Raw genomic sequence first — 15,984 nt, forward strand, 5'->3', positions numbered from 1 at the left:
TGCTGCATTTCATCCCATTTCTTTCCTCCCTTTATAAAAATAAATAATTGACAATTTTTATTCAGAAACCTATTTGAAAATTTATTCCGGTCTAGTGGTACAGATTTATGAATACCATGAGACTTTAAGATTATTGATCTCTATAGTCACTTATTTAAATATCTGTAGTTTAATAATTTTAAGCATTAAAGATTAGCATTTGAACTGTCAAAAATGTTGGTTTTGTTAGCCCTTAGCACCATCCACCCTTCTCCTTCATTTATCATACTGACCGTATTTTATGGTGAGAAACAACCCAAAGAGACCAATAATATTTACCGTCATCTGCCATGAGATGTGTACAGAGTTCCATTCATGCTATCAATCTGAGGAAAGTTTGAGCAAAGCAGCCACAATTATTGGTTCATGTAGATGAATTAGTTGTGTGATTAGTAACTTATACCACAGCCTATCTCTTATGTCATGTGCATAAAAGTTGAAGATCGTTCAGTGCCCTTTAATTTACATGAATCAATCTGCCCTTTCATTAAGACCACTGCCACAATCAAAAAGGCCAGTGTAAGAGGTTCCTAAATTTTAATTTTGGTTCTATCATAAATGTGTAATATGCAGAATATATCCTGTGCAACTTTGATAAACGGATCTGTTTGAAAAGTCATGCATCAGAAAATTTTATGGTATTTAGCTTTAAAAAATAAAAATAAATCAAATGGTATCATTATAATATCCACATATAATCCTGGAGACATTGGTGGGTCCAAAGTTAGAGTGTGGAAAAAACTCCACCAATTTTTATTTAAGGATCTAGTACCCTCATCAATTTGAACACCAGCTGCACTAGTATATGTAATGGGTTATAAAGAAGGCACACACTTAGGAGCATAAGATTTGGCTAAAGCTGAGATCAAGCAGGTTAAAACTAAACCAAATTCTAATTTCAGTCTTTTTTACTTATATACTCCATTTGGAAGTTTTTAGGTATGTGTGAAAATTCTATGTTCCATTTTATGTCATGTAAACTTCATGGAATTTAGAAGATGCCTTGATGCACAGACAGATGTTGAAAACTTTTATCAAGAGGTTGAGGCCCTTACCTCCATACCTGGGATCTCTACTGATGACTCATGTCAGCCGGCATCCCAACAATAACTGTAAAGCCAAGGAATAATCAGTTCAGATTGCTCTATTTGTCAAAGCAATATGCCTTAGAAACCTAGAAAAAGCTAAACTGCTAACTCTGAAGCAGAGGTAGGAGTACATTGAACAAAACCATTCAGCGCTAAAAGAAAGGAAGGATACCTTTGAGTTTTGGGAGAGGCCAATCCTTGTCGATTCTTTTTTCCTTTTTCTGTTTAAGTTGTTTATCTAAATAGTGTTAATACATTAATGTTTACCCTCTGTAATCTAACACCATTTTTTATATTTTCTTTTTTCCTAATTAAATTTATACAAATGGGCTAATTATCAGAGCCATCCAATTCACGGCAGTAATTCTCAGCTGGGGGGAAGGGGTGGCGGAAGGATATTACTGAAAAGCACTAAGAGCTAACCAATGTTGTGCTCAATATTGTAATATAGCCTTATATTTAGAAAATAAAAGAACGACAGAAAGTAAAGTGCAGCAAAAAGGCTTCTTGGTAGAAACACAAGAGTTATCTAAATATCAGTGGTGCTTAGAAGGACAGGAGGAACAAGTTTGAGGCTGGGAAGTCTACTCTGCGTGTGTATTTCAGAGTACGTGTTGTTTTCAAAGTGCTTAGGAAAAGGGAGCATGAGTAAGGAACATGAACAAAAGTTGGGAATATTGTAAAGATAGTCAAGACTCAAGAACCTAGAACCTCAATTCCGCCTCCATGTGCTGCTCATTTTACTGCTTTATGGCTCATTTTCTCTCTATCTAATGTGGGGTATAAGACTACAAGCTTAAGTAGATTGCTTGAGCATGAATGTAACACAATTTAATGAAGCACCTACAGCTCTTTAAGAAAAACTTTTATGTTCACGGGTACCTGTGCAGGATTGTTACATGGGTGAATTGTGTGCCACTGGGTTTGGTCTACAGATTATTTCACCACCCCCGTAATAAGTGTAGTACCTGAGAGGTAGTTTTTATATCCTCACCCTCCTCCCTCAAATAGGCCCCTGTGTCTGTTCTTTGCATTCATGTGTACTCAATGTAGCTCCCACTTATAAATGAGAAGATGCAGTATTTGGTTTTCTGTTCATGTATTAGTTCTCTTAGGATAATGGCTTCCAGCTCCATCTATGTTGATGCAAAGGACATGATTTCATTCTTTTTTATGGCTGTATAGTATGGCTGTGTGCTATTCCATGGAAGCACCTATAGCTCTTTAGCGAAAAGGTACCCTGTGAATGAAAATTATTTCACCACTAGAGCAATTCCAGGTGAAACACAAATCAGATACCATATGAGTGAGGGCAGAGAGTCACCCAACTCCTAGCGAATCCTTATGTGTTTTAAAGTGAGTAAAATTAATGATTAGTTCAATCTTATGTTTTTTTTACAACCCTTTTGGGCTAGCAGAAGCAACATTGGCTTGGATAGATGTTTTTGTTAATATACTCAAGCAGGGAGTGGTGGTGGTGGTGATATCAAAGTGGAAGACAATGTGAGTGATATAGATCAGGTATTTTTAGAAAGGCCACTATTATCCATAGGTGAGGGATTAAAACTCTTTTCTTTGAGTACCAGTCCTGGGTATTGAGGGAAGTTGTAGTACCTCTCTAGCATATCTCTAGGTATGGATTTCTTGGAACCCATATACTACAATGTGGCTCCAAAAAAGCAATTTTCTTTCTAATTCATTTCTACTTTCCAAGGTAAAAGATGGGGTAAAAGGAAGCATCATTCCTCAAAATCAGGAATGCACTTCTAGGGGGTGGAAAATCAAAAAGTTTACCCAAAAAGCCTCCTGCACTTCGCCTCTAAATTTCTATCATTAGCAGGGCCAGATCACAGCAGCAATTGGCTTTAGTGCAGCATCTAAGGAAACCTAATGGTGTTCTGTTTGGTTCAGAGACCATTACCACTGGAGCAGGATAGGCTTGTGGAACTGGTGGGGTTTTCTTTACTATTCCATGCCTGTGCTTGGGGTTATCCCAAGGGACGTGGATGCAATCTAGTACCAGACAATGCTGCTGGTATCTTGAGAAACTCTTCTAAGTCATTGGCTCTCAGTATTCCTGGAAGTTCCTAAGAAAGTCTGCTAGGAGCTGGAACTTGTTAGTAATTCTAAATTGCCCGTAAAGTCAATATTGTGCTTGGGTTGGATAAATCTGAAGAAACAGATTGCTCCATTGATTTGGAGATAAAACCTGACACTGAGTTCTGCTACCATAAAGGATATTATCCAGAAAGGTGCTAGGCAAGGGGGTTATGAGAGAGAAGAAAGATGGCTGATGGAAAATTGCTAAACATCAACAGAGCCAAAGGTCTCCAGAAGGCACAGCATCATAGCCTTGAACTTTGCACCCATCTACCTTCTTGAATACACTCATGAATGCTTCATGCAGCCCATGCTTAGCACTAAAGAGAGGACCAATGTCCTAGGTATAATATAATGCTGCTGAACAGGATATGTACATATGATTTCAAAATGAAGTCACTGCAATAATAATACGTAACATTTACTGAGCAGGAAATATGAGCACATGTGACAGGCACTGAGTAACTGCTTTTTAAACATCATCTCTTCTAATTCCAGTAAAACTCAATGAGTTTGATATTGTCCCCCCATTTAACAGATAAAGAAAAGTTAGGCTCTTTGAGTTTAAATATCTTGGCCAAAGTCAGTAAGCAAATAAACTGTAGAGCTGGTATTTGAACTAGTGCCGTTGGACAGAACTAGAAGGTTATGCTGAAGTATTTTAAGCCATGCAGCGAGACTGCAGAATGTGGTTAGCAGGGACAGATGGGGTAACTCTTTCTAATCAACTGTGGTCATGGCCCTCAAGGAAATATCTCCAGTAGCTTTGTCACCAGCAAAGCATTATTTAGCTAGACAGGGACAATTGCACTTTTAAAGGCTCATGCCAGGCTAACATGTTACAAAGAAAAATCAGTAAGACATTGTGAAGCTGAAGTGCCTGATTTATCTATAACACAAGTCAGTTGTTGATCTGAGATGGAACCCACCTTCTTTCTCCTCCTTGATCAGCCTCCACCCCTTCTGTCTGTGGGTAGGATGCACACATCTAATAGGATGGTTTCAACTCTGTTTTTGGAATGTTTTGATTTAAATGTTGTGGGGGGAAAAATGAAAACCAAAGTAAAATTAGGATATATTGAACTCATCACTTCTTCACCGTGTCTCCAGCTTTGAGTCTTGACAAAGAATGGATTACTTTGACAGGAGTTGTTCTTTTTACTGTGGTCTGTTATCTCAAAGCGTTTGTAAATTAATTTGCTGATGATGTTTCCTTAATGTACTGTCCCCAGGCCATGTACCAAATGAAATCACTTGCACCGTAATAGGATTTTAGTTTTCTGGAGGCAGAAGCAGAGCAATAAGGAAGAGCATTTGAGCAATCATTTGTAATTACATTTTAAACATTTATTTAAAGAATTATATATAAATTGTATTGCTAGAACTCTAATGACAGGGATGGTCACTCTGTTCCGTAACTTTTAGTCTGTTGGTTATTTATGTTTTATACTACCAAATACACTGAGCTTGGCACAGATATTTTAGGGCCCAGAGGATATAGCATTAGAAGCAGCTTGAATATTCAAGCCAGTGTTAGCCATTTCACTTTCAGAGATAAATTTAGGCTCAGCCTAATTCATTTTTGTAATTTACATACTGTTCTCAGAGCTCAGAACACTCAGAATGTGAAGACATAAAGTCATTTCATTTTTTTCTTGTCTATTTCGTCATCTTTATTTGAATAATAGGCTGGGTTGAGTTTGGCCTTTTAGTTGCAGGAGAACTATAACAGATTTACACATGTTTACTGAATCATAACAACCAAACTTTTTTGGATAGTCAGATCAACTTTAATTAATTATCCAGATGATTACCTGTATGTTTCAAAAATAGTTACACCTCCTTCACCCAAAATGCATGACCAGAGGCAATACACCAGAAATATTTGGAGTTGTTATAGAATCTGTACTACTTTTTTTCAGCTTGATCATTTGTAATGTCTTCTTGCAGTTTTTTTAACTGTCTGATTACAATCTAGTATCTTTGGGAGGCAGGGTGGTGGAGTCTTTGAGTCAGAGCTAGGAGGCCAGGCTGAGCTCTGCTTCTATGTGGTAGATTTGTGACTAATGGCACAAATAAGGTCTACAATTTGATTGAGTGTTTACTATATGCTAGGCACAGTGCCAGTCACTTTCTATGAATTATTTCAATGATCTTATGAGCCAGTGTTATTTCTATCCTTACTTTACAAATGAGATTTCTAGAGAGTTTATATAATTTGCTCAAAGTCACACAAATAAGAAGCAGCAGAGCTGGAATTCAGACCACTTCCATCTGACTTCAAAACCCAAACTCTTAGCCACATACCAGAATGTAAATTATTGAACTCGTCTGGGCTGTAGTTTTCTCATCTGGACACTGAGGAGGCTGAATCAGGTGATGGATACATAGTTATCAGCTCCGAATGTTTTGAGTTCTAATCCAGCCAAGCAAACAGATGTAGGAACTTATGTTTGCTATATATTTTAACCTAAAAGTGGCTAGAACCATCCTCCAAAATTGATACTGAAAACATTTTAAATAGCTAAACAGCTTGCAGGGAGGTAATTGTCAAACTGATACCAGCTGTGAAGGCTTTTCAGCATTTTAACAACCCATGGGGGTATTTTTTAAGAGCAATAAACTAAATGGCTAAGTGTGCTGCCCACAGAGGAGCTGAGACTCAAATCTAGAAGTCCTGAGAATTTTCTCTGTATTTTCAGGATCTGATACATTCAGTATATTAGGCTAATTGGTTGATGATAGCCAGACAGTTTTTATGAACCTTGGAATCATTTGATAAGATTTTTTTGGTCTTGATCTGTTAAATAAAAATATCGTTCCTGGAGGTACACTTGGGAGCCAGAACTATAAGTTTGTTTGTCATTTGGTTCTCTAATCTGCCACCTGCCTTCCCTTGTATTACTCATTAAGATTCTTAATTGGTCATAAATGCTGTAGATATTGCATTACATTGGAAGATAAAATGAGCAGACATTTTAAAAAGATACATATAAGAAAGTCATGTTTGCTCATGATGAAGTTACTCATCTCATTTTCTAGTCTTTTCTCACCATCACCTACACTGTAGTAATTCATTAGAGCTTGTTAAAAAAATTAGAGACCTGCCCAGCTATAATGCTAATAATAGCCATTGATGCTTCTCAATGTGAACCCAGGAAAAGTGACTTCATTCTTCACTATTGAGTTAAAATGCAGTCTGGCTTTGCTCATGAGGCTAAAGCATCTAAGCCAGTGTAGGGAAGCAATAGCAGCAACAACAATCAATGAAGCCAATTGCCTGGCATTCTATTGATATGGCAATCAGCTGATTGACTGAATATTCTGCTCTTAACTTGTTACCATAGTGCTACTACTACACCTGCTGAATGCTGCAACCTAGAGGCTCTCAAAATGCAATCCCCAGACTGGCAGCATCAGCATCACCTGGAAATTTGTTAGAAATGCAAATTCACTGCTGCTAGCCCAGATCTACTGGATTAGAAACTCTGGGGGTGGGACCCAGCAATTTGGTTTAACATACCCTCCAGATAATTCTGATGCTCACTAACATTGGAAAACTACCATTACATCAATTAGTTAAACAGTTTAAAAAGAAGTACAAGTAATTGTCACACGGGATAACCCAAAGCTTCACCTAATTATTTGATTAAATCCTTAAAAAATATACCAAAGAAAATGCAGTTTACTAAAAAACAGCCCCTGAGAAACCTGGTTTCAGTGATGCTTTCTTTGTTCTCTATACAATCAGTTTTGTTCTTCTTTCCTAAAATTTGAAATCAGTGAAAACTCTGTATAAGCCGAGTTTGCTTACTGAATTCAGGGATTGTGTAGGTATAGTAGCAACTATTGTCTTTGCTTCAGTTCAGTTGTGAATTATCATGACATATTCATTTCTTTTAAGATCAGATACACCAGTGTTTTAAAATTCTTCATTCCCTTAACAAAACATAACAACTATAACTTAAGGCTCTCTTGGGTTAATAATCCGCAGTGATGCCAGTGAAAAACGAATGCTTGGGAATGATTTTGTAGCTTTTCTTACTGACTGAGGAAAATTATTTAGCTACAAAAAGTTGCGGGAAGCTTTTGTAGCTTAGATGCCACTGAGTTGGAGGACAAACTAGAAAAGGCAAATTCTTGAACACATTTTAAATATTTAAGCTTAGAAAAATTTAGGATTTTAGAGGAAAACCATCAAATGTCTTGCTGTAGATTTATTTAACACATACATTATTCATTATTTTGTGAACTAAATGGTCTCAACACATAGGAATATTTGAGGATGTGTATTAGGGTAAAATAAATTATGTTTAAATATGAAGTTTCTTTCTGGCCTTGTCCCCTGAGGTTGAATGAGAATTGAACTGGACTCAATTTGTTTTCTAAATTCATTCAGTGCTTTCTCTAGGAAGCTGCTTGTCTTTAGCTTTTAAAGTAGCTCTTGCCTCCTTTTTGTGATATGAGTGCCACCTAGAGTACACTCTGGGAACTCCCTTAAGCACTACCGTTAAACTAAACGATTACTGAAAATTGGCTTTTGGAACTCCGTCCTTCCTTAAACAAGTCAGAACCTCAGTAGCAGTCGTATTTTAAAGGAGAAAACAAAGGTCTTCGCTTTCAGTATTATGACAAGGTCAAGTCTGCAAGTCAGAACGTTACCTAAATCTTTCATTTACTTAGAACACCATTAAACCATGTGTTAGGACGATGGCTACACCGTGATCATATCATAGAGTGTTTTGTCTATAGATACACCATTATTTCTTTAACGTGTAATTGGGCTGCCAACTATTTTATGCCAATTTGATTAACCTAGTAACACTAAATTTTCTCTGTATTAGGCAGTCTAACTAAAAGAATGATGAAAAATTTCTTTTCTCCTCCCATTACATTCCATTTCAAATTTGGGTGTGTTTTGACATTAAATGGCATGAAATAAAATAGTATATTGGTATTTGATTTCTGAGGGGCTGCATAAGGAAATAAACATGAGTATCCTATCTAGAACATCTGTTTTGGGTCTGAATGGTGGTATTTTCCTGCCTGCAGGCTTTTCAATCCAGGGCAGTTGTCACTGCTTCACCACGTTGAAGGGAGAATACCAATTTCCAGGATCACCAGTTTATTTTTATAGATAAAATTTATATTATAAGATACTATTTGCCACAATAAAATCTGACCTTTCCCCAATTATTTTATTTGTTTAGCTTATCCAACAAAGGTATTAACATATACATTAACAACGTCGAAAGTAGCCTACTTTAAGAGAAAATATGCAGAAGAAGAAGATTTACATCAAGATTACCATGGGTATTTTCCAAAAGTAAGGGTTTGCTTATTATTATTTTTTCATTTTTATGAATGTTGTCAACATAAAAAGCTGTAGTTTTTGTTTTTCTAAATATAGATTTAATGATCGTGTTTGCTTTCCAGCACCTGATATTACCTGAGGACAGAACTTGCATTCTCAAACTTTCTCTGGAGAAGCTCAGGTTTCTTGAAGACCCAGAAACCTACTTAAGAAGGTCTGTGTTAATTAACAATTTGCTGAGGAAGATACATCTAGAGACGGAGAAAGAGAGCTATGAATACTTTAAAGAAGCTCCCTGTTATAAGACTGCATATTCTGATACAAGAAAACGGCTGAAGTTTATGGTACAGGAATGCTGTTCTCAGTCTCTCTATTATGAAGAGCTGCATTCGTATCATATTGTGCCTTATGCTTCGGAGAATGCCATTTATGAAATGGGCTACACTAGCAGCCACTTGGAGCAAAATTCTCAGTTGCTTATTTATAAAATGAATTAAAGTAACTGTTAAGTCCATTGATACTTTGTTTCTAAATGCTTGAACTGTTTATAGTGAAGATGTTAATATAAGGCACTCATTACCAGTGCACTTGATATCAAAGATGAGATGCATGCTGAACTGATTGGAGAGAGCAATGGTTATTACTCAGCAGTCCTTAGAATCATCAAATTGAATAGAAAATATGTTCACATATGATAAAGCGGTCAATTAGTGCTTTAGAAGCAAAGATTTTTTTTAAACATAAGATGTGTAGGAAGGGGCCTACGTTAAACAATTATACAGATGAAAAATTTTCTTTTATGCCCTGATTTCCAAATTCTGCCACTCTTACTGGAAAGTAATGAAAGTAACAGATTAAATTGATAATGCCATGTCCCTGAGGATGAAGGGTGGAAAACATTTAATTTTCTGTAAATGATATGAGGAAGGGCTGGTTCTTTCTGAAGTGCTTTGACTTGTCAAGCATTGTGCCAAATAATTGTTTGACACCATTCTCCTTTTACCATTAGTAGCAATTCGAGATGGGGCAAAGACACTACAACTAAACTGCTGAATGTAACAACCAGATTACTCCAAACTGATCCATTTTACTATTTTGCGGGGAGGGCTTAGACTTTTCTCTTTAAAAGTGAAATTTAACAAAATAGCCTTGCAGATGGGCTTATCTATAAGTTCTACAGGTTGGTTAAAATTTGTGGTGGGCCTTTAGCTAGCAGTTCACATTTTATTTATATATTTTTTTTATAGGCTGTGAAGCTCAGGAAAAGGGTAGGCAGGTAAAATTTGTTTTTAATGAGTTGATACTTTTTAGAAACCTTATCTGCAAAAATTAATGAGAACAACAAATTCCACATGATGTTATTTCTTCATCTAGCTAAGAGTACATTTAAGGCTGCCTGGATGAAACTTTGCACTGATTTTTGTATAATAGTTGATCATTCACTATTTGACAAATTGTTTCAGAATGCCTTTGGTGGTGAAGTTTAGATAAGTCCCTATGTTTTGCAATTTTACAGATAATTATTTAACAAGTTGGATAGATTCATGAAATTGTTTGAAGTGGTTCATACTGTTCTTTCAGGTTTGAGTGAGATGTCTGATTTCAGTGTCTGAAGTTTTGTCCTATGGAGCATATCATTTAAAGAATTGCCATTAACTGATAAAACAGATTGGAAAAACTAGGTGCCAAAGGTGTATTTAAGAAAATACCAAAGACTCAAAGATGAGTGTTAGGAAGACTATGATAAATGAAGATAAGAATCTAAAGTACGGTTTGCATAGGACATAGAAGAACATTGTTAAAGGGGTTTGGAATGATTTGCTTACTAATGTGCTTTCAGAACACTTTATACATAATAATGGTAATCAAAGGCATTGCTTTAAATGAAGATACTACAGACCTTTAGGAATCATATACCTTGGAAAACAATCTATGTATGGTGACTTGTCAACAAAGTATCTTCCCTAGTTGGGTGCCAACTTGTAACCAAGAAGACTTTCTTCTATTCAAGAGAAATTTGGTTTTAGTTTTGATTCAATACTTGGTCCCTCTAATTAATCACTGGGGTGATTAACATGAATTCCGTTGGTATAAAGAGTATTGGTTCCCGAATTAGCCTGCGTTGTTGAAGACCACATAGATGTATTACTGATAAGACTATGAGGCAAAATTAGGAAGAAATGCTTTAGAAGAAACTAAAAAATTATAATTTAGGTTAATTTTTAAAGGCAATTTAGTATAAATGGTGAGCTAGCTTTGAAATACAGATTTAAATGTTTAAAAATTAATTTGTGGGCAAGATTTGGTACCAAAGTTTCAAAAATTTTATTTCACTGCTTATAAAATACTTTATCAGAACACTTATTTTAAAAAATAACATCTTATTTGAAAAACTCCAAATTTGATGGGATAGTTACACCATCATACAATTTTAAAGGTAGAATTAGCTTTCTAATACTTTAAAATATTTTCTGAAATGAACATTTCACTTGGCTTAGGACCGTGTCTATAAGTAAAAGACAGCAATGCTAATAGATATGACTTACAAAAATGCCACATATCGAAATTGATTGAGGACTGAAATATATATACTTTGGCATTGAGAAGAGAGGAAGATAAAAAAATCAAAAAAGTGTGACATTGTAATATTTATTGTATTTAATAAATCTTGAAGAAAGAACTCTTGAGCAATGAACCAGTGACAGATATAAAAGCCTGTTTTATTTGATGACATCATTAACTGAGTTTTCTCATCTATACATTCATACATCAAGAAGGAACTGTCTTAAAAACCAGTGTTTTTTTTTTAAGTTCTAGTATACATGTGCAGAATGTGCAGGTTTGTTACATAGGTATACACGTGCCATGGTGGTTTGCTGCACCCATCAACCTGTCATCTACATTAGGTATTTCTCCTAATGCTACCCCTCCCCAGTGATATTTGTTAATATGCTTTTTTTAAAAAGTGTCTGCCTTGAAACAGGTAATTAAAAAATATCTTGTAGGGCATTTAATTATTTTCCCAATAAACAAATCATAGATAAGGGGTTGACTAATGTTATCTTGATTTAGAAAATTTGTATGTAAACTGTGTAAACTTGTCTGAGTGAACTAATAGACTACTGGGGTTTTAGCATGGCAAACTGATATATAGGGAGACCCAAATACAGGCTTGCTTTGCTGATTACCCAGCGTGCTTTATTACAGGAGATGCAAAAGGTGGAAGACCAGCTACAACTTTTTTTTTTTTTTTCTTAAACCTGGACATCCTGTCTCTGGTGACAAGAGCCATCCTTATGATAAGGAAGGTGAGACAGAAAATGGAGAGCCTTTGGTAATGTTGATCTTTCTTGTGGGTGTCCACCTAGCCTAAAGGCCAAGTGAAGAAGAACGTAAAAAAGTAGAAGAGGAAAAATGAAGAAAAGAGGAAAAAGAGGGTGGGGCCAGAGAAATAAAGAGTAGGATTAGTAAGTGAAAGAAAAAGTAGCTTTGTTGTGTGGGGGGGTATTCTTGCTTGCTGTACTCAATTTTGCTTTCCTGTGTCTGCTGTACACAAAACACCTGATCTCTGCAATGTATTGATCCTTTCTTTCATTCACCTGTGATGCATAAGACTAGATTATTTTCGGCATATCTACTATTTGCAATGTGTTACTACTGTAAAATATCCCTGAAACTGAGCTCTTTGGGTGGATAAGCAAAGGAAAAATAGAAAATAATTAAGGTGAGGGAAAGGCTAAAGGATAAGCCTGTGTATAAATGGGAAATGGATAAGCTCAAATGCATTATCTGGTTTCAATGTAACACCCAACATTTAACAAAGTCAGTGCTAGAAGACTTGAAAATAAGTGCAATTTACCACCATCTATTGAGCAGCTATTATGAGCCAGGCACTGTGCTAGGGCTGGGGATACATAAGTGAATGATGCACAGTCCCAGAACTCAGATTATTTGGTTTTGTTTTACCACATCCAAATGCAGTACCTGCATTTCTCTTTTCCAAACTGGGATGGCTATCAAACATGCCTTTCAGAAAGTGTTTGCAGGTGAGAAGATGTGCAAGGTGAAGGAAAGTTTTCCTGACCCAGACCTTAGAAGGAAAGGAGAGGATACATTTTGCTTTACAGCATATTTATTGTTGGCAAAAAGCCACTATTGCCTAAGAGAAGTATGGCTGACCTTAGCCCATCCCTGGGGCATATCTTGTGCGTGTGGTGGGGAGACAAATCAGGTAGGGAACAATTCCTTCTCCCCTTACCTCTCTAGCTTCCATGTTCTTTTATGGGACAAATCAGATTAATATTAATGTTAAGGAGAGCCTTAAAGGAGAAAGAGAATCAATAAATCACAGCCTGAAAGTTGTGTATGTTGTGTGCAAGCTCAGAGGGGCAGCCTTCTTTAATTCGCCTTGTGCTGGTGAGTTGCTTGAATGAACTTTGGCATTTCTTAACACCAGGTACTGGGGCCCACCTTCCTTCTCTCCCTCTGGTTTCCTCTTTAAATCACAGCCTGACCCCAGTCTTTATAGTCCATTGTAAGTGGATGTTATGGTTCTATTCTTCGCCCACAACTTGCTCCCTATCATTGATACTTAGAGGAAAGTAACGATTTGCAGTACTGGCTGAACTCCTTTGGGAAAGTTTCTGGAGTGTATCAAATAAGAATTCATCATAGTAACATGGTCATTACTGGCTGAACAAAATTCTTTTTGAAACTATTGTACTTAGTCATTAAATAATTGTTTACTAAGGCAATTTTCATGTTTCTAGAATTCAGTGTAATAGTTAACAGCTGTATATGTCTCACAAAAGAAACTACTTAGGTTGGAAACAATGGAAGGTTGTGTATAATTAATTCAATCAGGTCATTAATATTTATGTAACATATGGCATTTTAATTTATATGTTCCCATTCTGATACTTCATTACTATACAGCAGCAACAAGATAAATTTCAGGTTTTTTGTTTTTTTATTAAATGGGCCGTGTCTAAAAGTTGTTACATTCCTGGTTGAATATTATGGACAAAATTTCCCCATTAAAGTAGTTTTGTCTTTCTCAAGGATTATCCTTTAGGGTTGGGTGGATTAAAAACATTACATTAGTGCTTCTTGAGCATACAAGTCACTAGGGATCTTGTGAAAATACAGATTCCTTTTAGTAGGTTTGGGATCAGGAATGAAGGTCTTCATCTCTCAAATCTCCCAGGTGATGTGGATGCTGCCAATCCATCGACCACACTTTGAGTTGGGAGATACATCTTTTGAGAAATATGCACACTGAAGCCTATACTCTTAAACTTTCAAAGACTCTGTGTTCATGTCTGTGTTCTGCAAGAATTTTTTTTCTTTTAAGAAATAAACTGCATGAAGTAAAATCAGAAAACCATAACACTGGTTTTCCAAATTTGCCACAAATACTATAATACTCTGTAGAGTAAAATGCAAAGATTATTCCTGTTACAAGTTTTCTCTGTATCAAGTGCAGGAAAGGAACATGGGTAGAGTCATGTACCATTTTTATCAGTCAGGAGATGACACGTGGTAAATTTCTCTTCTTGATTTTCCTTTTGATTATACTCACATAAGGGAGCTCCATTTGGTAAGAAAGTTGAAATTCTGTTCACAGTTAACAAGAATTTAGCGATTTCTTGCTTGGCAAAATCTGAGATAACCTTACAAAAACATCCTACATTAAATTCAGAATTTTGGGTAGCTGCATAAGCTGAAGATTATGGAAAACCTGTGCTGAAAATGGCACCTGGATCTGTAACTTCTTGTCTTGAACTCTTTTTTGAGCTTTATTCTGTGAGAGATCTTCCCCTACAGTGATTTTTTCTGTTTCTCCTCAGTCGCTGGGGTCTCAGTAAGGGGTGGAGGATTGGTGTAAATGAGAGAGTCACATAAATTGTCTAATTTGAGCATGCCAAGTGATTTTTGTCAGGCTCTTTTGGTCATAAAATTTTGGTATAGCTATTGTGAAATATAGTGTCATAAATTTGTCATAAACCATTAATGAAGGAAGAGAAGCAGAAATTTATTTCTGTGGGAATGCACTCAAATATCAAGCAGATGGTGTTCTACAACATTTGTTTGGGAAAATGTGTATCTGTTACATAATCTAAAATATGTCTTTTTCACATTTAAAAATATTTGGGTCATGATTTAGAGTTTTTATTGGATTGTTTTTTAAACTGAGAGGAAGAAGAAAGGTAATTGTATTTTAAAACATTTGACTTGTTACTAATAAAATTTTATTTCTGGTGAAATATAGGTGCCTTTGTTAAGTAGGGGAGGTGGGATCATGAACATCTGGCAGCTGCTGTAGTCCCTTTTTTCCAGAGGCATCATTTTAAAGTCAAATGCTTATATTTCTTTCAGCAGTTTGTTTTCAGCACAGTTTGCTTAAGGATTTAGAAGATATTCCCAGTCTCCTGGCACAGTTTCTTCACTGAGTGACCCTGAAATGGTTTTTAGATAGTGCAAGTCATTAAAAAGACACAACAGAACTGACTGCATTTGGCATTATTTAAACATAACAACTATAAATCTCAGGGTGAAAGATAGCTCCTCTACTCATTGAACAGCAGTGGGTGTGTGCATCATTCTCCATGATTCCTTAGGTGAACTGGGCATTAGATGAACTTGGATTCATTAGGTGAACTGGGCATTAGATGAACTTGGATTCATTAGGTGAACTGGCACGCACCAGAGAGATAGGCGTCCCTCTTTTTCTAGCAGGAGCTAGTGTTTGTTATCAGCTTTGCAGACTGATGATCCTAGGGGCCCCTAAAAAACACTGACTCACGTGGGGCATCAGTGCCCATGTAGGTGTTTCAAAGCAAATAACCTTTTTCTGTGTATATCCAGTGTTTTAGTCTGTTCTCTCACTGCTAATAAAGACATACCTAAGACTGGGTAATTTATAAAGGAAAGAAGTTTAATGGACTCACAGTTCCACATGGCTGGGGAGGCTTCACAATCATGGCAGAAGGCAAATGGGGAGCAAAGTCATGTCTTACATGGCAGCAGGCAAGAGAGCTTGTGCAGGAGAACTCTCATTTATAAAACCATCAGATAGCATGAGATTTATTCACTACCATAAGAACAGTGTGGGGGAAACCTCCCCGCCCCCGATTCCAACATCTCCACCTGGCCCTACACTTGACATGTGGGGATTATTACAATTCAAGGTGAGTTTTGGGTGGAAACGTGGCCAAGCCATTCTACCCCTGGCCCTTCCCAAATCTCATGTCCTCACATTGCAAAACCAATCATGCCTTCCCAACAGTCCCCCAAAGTTTTAACTCATTTCAGCATTAACTTGAAAGTCTACAGTCAAAAGTCTCACCTGAGACAAGGCAAGTCTCTTCTGCCTATAAGCCTGTAAAATCACAAGCAAGTTAGGTACTTCCTAATACAGTGGGGATATGGGTATTGGGTAAG

At 36.5% G+C, this 15,984-nt stretch overlaps 1 protein-coding gene across 1 annotated transcript in view; it reads left to right on the top strand.

Annotated features, from left to right (window-relative positions):
- Positions 1–14,807, top strand: part of SYT16 (synaptotagmin 16) — a 342,174-nt gene extending 327,367 nt beyond the window's left edge. The window contains exons 3-4 of the transcript XR_008493606.2: positions 8,438–8,553; positions 8,664–14,807. The gene's annotated coding sequence lies outside the window, so the exon portion shown is untranslated. The remainder of the gene's footprint in view (positions 1–8,437; positions 8,554–8,663) is intronic.
- The last annotated feature ends 1,177 nt before the right edge of the window (positions 14,808–15,984 follow it).

Source organism: Pongo pygmaeus, chromosome 15 (genome assembly GCF_028885625.2).
Source record: "Pongo pygmaeus isolate AG05252 chromosome 15, NHGRI_mPonPyg2-v2.0_pri, whole genome shotgun sequence".
Classification (NCBI taxonomy): Eukaryota; Metazoa; Chordata; class Mammalia; order Primates; family Hominidae; genus Pongo; species Pongo pygmaeus.